The 5,161-nt window shown below is 51.7% G+C and overlaps 1 pseudogene; it reads left to right on the top strand.

Annotated features, from left to right (window-relative positions):
• Positions 1 to 3,928: 3,928 nt before the first annotated feature.
• Positions 3,929 to 5,161, top strand: part of LOC129354470 (potassium voltage-gated channel subfamily D member 1-like) — a 17,090-nt pseudogene continuing 15,857 nt past the window's right edge.

Here is a 5,161-nt window from a genome sequence, read left to right as displayed (position 1 = left end):
GTGTGTGTGTGTTACTGTGTGTGTGTGTTACTGTGTGTGTGTGTGTGTTACTGTGTGTGTGTGTGTGTTACTGTGTGTGTGTGTGTGTGTGTGTTACTGTGTGTGTGTGTTACTGTGTGTGTGTGTTACTGTGTGTGTGTGTGTGTGTTACTGTGTGTGTGTGTTACTGTGTGTGTGTGTTACTGTGTGTGTGTGTTACTGTGTGCTGCCTGATGTTGATGTAATCCACATAATGAATTAGTGATGAACTTCTGCTTTTATCACCTCACACACACACACACAATGTGCTCATTAATATTCACACCTTTGGAGCTGTTGTCCAATCAGAAGTCAGCCTGAATGTTTCCTGTGGAGGAACCTGACGGACCTGGATGGACCAGCTGGTCTGCTCCAGTTTCCTGTTGGGTTGATGGTTCTGGTTTCCGTCGGTTTGACTCCAGCAAGATTCAGATTTTCTGAGGCTCAGAATCGAGTTTTTGGTGAAAACGTGTTTTGGATCCGGGTTTGACGAAGGTCTGCAGATCAGGAACTTTCTGACTGAAGCCAGAACTTGAAGAACCTCGTGAGGCCCTGGAGTGGGCTGGATGGTCTCCATGGAGATGACCTGGGATGACCTGTGACATCAACCGTCAGCAGTTGACCTCCGGTTTCCGCTCTTTGGGCTCCTCTGTAAGTTCACTTCAGTCAAGATGGCCGTCGTTTTAATCCTTTTGGACCAGTTAGTGAAACCATCTGTGATGTTTATGGTTCAAAATATGTTGACTATAATTTGACACCAAACACAAAATTTTATGACCACCAGGGCGGCCATTTTGAAAACTAAGGAATGATCGTAAGTATGATTTCTACATGTTGAGTTATGAAAGATTGAACACCGAAAGGATTTATGTGATATTAGCCAATTCAGTACAAAAATAACATGGCCGCCATCTTGACTTTCCCGAGGCGACCATAATTTGTTTTTCAAACAGCAATCTGTGCCGAGAAACATGATCATTTCCACATGAGGTTTAGTGTCTCCACTCTGGTGATCCAAAGGTTCTGGTTCTGGTTCCGAAGTGCCTGGGCTTCAGGACAGGGAAGCAATTTAAAACCCAAACTGTACCAGAAGAGCAGAACCGGACTGATCCGACCTGCCGTCGGGTCAGAACCGAAGTCTTCTGAGGTCCTGCCGGGTCCAGGTAGCCGGGTCATCAGCAGGGCGTGTTGGACCTGCAGGCTCTTTTGGTTCTGGTGAATTTTGGTGGAGCTGCTGCAGCTCGTCCTGCTCTGGTTTCCGTCGGAAGCTTCCGGTTCTCCATGTTCGGACCTCGGTGCCTCAGGTCGCTGCCAGAGGAACGGCCTCGATCCGTTCAACCACACAGGACCCAGAACCGATCAGAACCCGGACCGTGTTCCTCCAGGAGAAGCTGCTGCAGCTCCGAGGTTCTGCTGCGGCTCGCTGCAGCCCGGCTAATGAGCTCACTCCAGCAGCGCCCATCTCCCTCTGGGTGTGGCCGGTCTCACATGTCTGTTTGGATCAGAACCGGGCTCCAGATCAGATAGACACGCTGTTGGTGTGACGCTGAGGAAGACGATCTTCCTCCTGAAGCGTCAGCAGCTCTGAGGTCCTGGAATCTTCAGGGATTCTAGATTTATTGGGAAACGCTGCACATCAGCAGGTATTCCAGGTTTATTCCAGGTTCATTCCAGGGTTAATCCAGGCCAGGGCCTTTACTCCAGATGTTTCAGGAGAACTGAGGTCCTGCAGGGTCCAGGAAGCCGGGTCATCAGCAGGGCGTTGGACCTTCAGGACCTGGAATGACCTCTGATCAGAGGGATTGATCGGTATTGGAAACGTTTTCCAGGTATTGTTCCGAACACATCAGAACTATCTCCTGACCCGCGGGTCGCTCTATTCTCTGGACAGCAACTTACGGAGTCTGAGTGGGTCAAAGGTCAGGATCTGACCCAGTTCTGCAGAACCTCTGAAGGTAGAGCATGGGTCAGAACCAGACCAGAACTGGGCCGTAGGTACATCACATAGATTCTGTCACATAGATCCGCTCCCCGACTGTGTGACCGAACTCTTCATCAGCTGCTGAGGAAGAAACCAGGCAGCACACACACACTCGCAGACGCACACACACACACGCGCGTTTATGTGTCTTTGTGGGACTTTCCATTGACCTCCATTCATTTCTACAGTCTAACCTTCATCTTAACTGTAACCAAAACTCAATTCACACTTCAGTCCTAAATCTGACCCCTGATCCGAACAGTGCTTCTCCTTGTGGCTCCTTCAGGGCCCCGAACCAAATGCCCTGAAGGAGCATTTGGTTCCCACAACATAGCAGGAAAATGGTCCCCATAAGGTATTAGAAAACACACACACACCAGTTGCTATAACTTGGTGGACAATATTTACTGTAAACTAATGTTACAAACTTTTACCCCCTCCCCTTTCTCCGGACATAGGGACTTAGCCCCTCCCCTTTCTCTGGACATAAGGACTTAGCCCCTCCCCTTTCTCTGGACATAAGGACTTAGCCCCGCCCCTTTCTATGGACTTAACCCCGCCCCTTTCTCCTGACATAGGGACTTAGCCCCGCCCCTTTCTATGGACATATGGACTTAGCCCCTCCCCTTTCTCCTGACATAGGGACTTAGCCCCGCCCCTTTCTATGGACATATGGACTTAGCCCCGCCCCTTTCTATGGACATATGGACTTAACCCCGCCCCTTTCTCTGGACATAGGGACTTAGCCCCTCCCCTTTCTCTGGACATATGGACTTAGCCCCTCCCCTTTCTCTTGACATAGGGACTTAGCCCCGCCCCTTTCTATGGACATATGGACTTAGCCCCTCCCCTTTCTCCGGACATAGGGACTTAGCCCCTCCCCTTTCTCTGGACATAGGGACTTAGCCCCGCCCCTTTCTATGGACATATGGACTTAACCCCTCCCCTTTCTCTGGACATAAGGACTTAGCCCCTCCCCTTTCTCCGGACATAGGGACTTAGCCCCTCCCCTTTCTCTGGACATAGGGACTTAGCCCCGCCCCTTTCTATGGACATATGGACTTAACCCCGCCCCTTTCCCTGGACATAGGGACTTAGCCCCGCCCCTTCAGTTCTGACTGTGAGGCAACTAACACCTGCTGATAAGAAAAGTTTTTTAAACTTTGCCAGTTCTAATATTTGGCCATTTAAAATCATTTTCTGTTGATTTATTTTTCTGTTTTCTTTCCTTTTCATGGATTTTGGTTCTTTTGTTCTTCCTGATTTATTTGATCCGTTTTTCTTCTTTAAGTCTGTCCGCCGTTCAGATCTCCGTCTCCCTTCGCTGGTCTCCTGTTTCCTGCCTGAACCTCCAGGCTTCCCTGTCCTCCGGGTTTCCGTGGTTTTCCCTCCTGCTTTGCGTCTGACTTCGGCTCTGATGTGTTTGTGTTTCCTGACAGGACGGCCTTACATGGACAGGCAGCGGAGCGCCTCCTCCGAGGACGCAGTTCCTTGAGCGCTGCATCATCATCATCATCATCATCCTCCTTTAATAAGAGCGGCGCAGGAGGCGGAGACGCTCTTCATCACTCCTGGATTTATTTGCTCTTCTTCCAGATCCCTGCAGAAATAAACAGCGATATTAAACTTTATTATTATTGTTTCGACTTCAGCTTTAATAAAGAGCCTGTTGGATGAAATCGCGCCGTTTTCACCCTGAGGAGCTAAAAACAGGAAGTTCACCTGCCAGGTCTTCCTGCTCCTTCTGAGTCTTTTTCATGGCTTGACGCCTTCCTGACCTCTGACCCCTCCTCCCCACTCAACATGTCCAACCCATTCGCCTCTCGCTGCCCAGACCAGACCAGGAAGTCCGATCAGGTGGAGCAGTGAGCCCTGCTTTAACTAGGCCTCCCACCTTTAGCCATTGGCCCCGCCCCGACGCCTCTGGACTCCTCCTGTGAAACGCTCTGATGCAAGATGGCAGCCGGCGTAGCGACGTGGCTTCCGTTCGCACGGGCGGCGGCGGTGGGCTGGCTGCCGCTGGCCAAGAAGACGATGCCCAAACCTCCGGTGGACAACTCGTCCCGATCCGACGAGATCCTGTACGTCAACGTGAGCGGCGTCCGCTTCCAGGTGGGTGCTGCCGTCCACTGCGCATGCTCCAGCTGATGAAAACATTCTGCATGATGAATCCAAACTGTTGGAGTGGACATGTTTCTGTCCATCAGCTGCACAATTAGCTTTTGGGTTCAGCCCTGAAAAGACAGCTGATAAAACAGAAACATGTGAAACAGCCACTGGAACCGTCCTGGGAAGTTCAGACGATCCGGTCCGGTGTTCCGGTCCAGGATCAGGGCTCCGGTCCGGTGTTCCGGTCCAGGATCAGGGCCCCGGTCCGGTGTTCCGGTCCGGAGCTTTTGTCCTGTAGCATTTACAAGCATCCCTGCTCCTATAGCTGAACCAATGAACGGATCAGTACCGGGCCTCTGCAGAACTTCAGGTTCAGTCAGTAGAACCCATCCCAGCAGGAAAAGGGAAGAGTCCAGTTGGAACTGGATCGGGCTGGACCGAGTGGTGCCGGTTCACTGTCTCTGTCTGCACCCAGGTTCTGGTTCTGATCTGGACCACCAGGTGGTTCCTCCTTTTGGACCTGTCCAGACGTTTCTGAATCTTCCTAAATGAGGCTTAAGGGTTTCTGTGGATCTCCAGAACCGCTGCCAGAAGTGCTGCGGCTCTGCTGCTGGTTCTGCAGGAGCGTCTTCAAACCGGCAGCAGAACCGTTCAACTTGAGTTCTGGAGCAGAACCCAGCTGCTAACAAACCTTGGGATTCTGATGGTGTTCTGCGTTTTTCTCGGTCCCTGCAGACGTGGAAGAACACTCTGGACCGCTACCCCGACACGCTGCTGGGCTCCTCGGAGAAGGAGTTCTTCTACAACGAGGAAACCCAGGAGTATTTCTTCGACAGAGACCCAGAGATGTTCCGGCACATCCTGAACTTCTACCGGACCGGGAAGCTGCACTACCCACGACACGAGTGCGTCCAGGCGTTTGACGAGGAGCTGGCCTTCTACGGCATCGTGCCAGAGATCATCGGGGATTGCTGCATGGAGGTGGGTCCGGAGCCGCTGGCAGAACCAGAACCTCCAGACGGGTCACGGAGCAAAGTGCTGTTTGAGTCGTTC

This window comes from Poeciliopsis prolifica, unplaced genomic scaffold, assembly GCF_027474105.1.
Source record: "Poeciliopsis prolifica strain line A6 unplaced genomic scaffold, Auburn_PproV2 SCAFFOLD110, whole genome shotgun sequence".
NCBI classification, from domain to species: Eukaryota; Metazoa; Chordata; class Actinopteri; order Cyprinodontiformes; family Poeciliidae; genus Poeciliopsis; species Poeciliopsis prolifica.
This window is presented reverse-complemented; position numbering and strand designations above follow the sequence as displayed.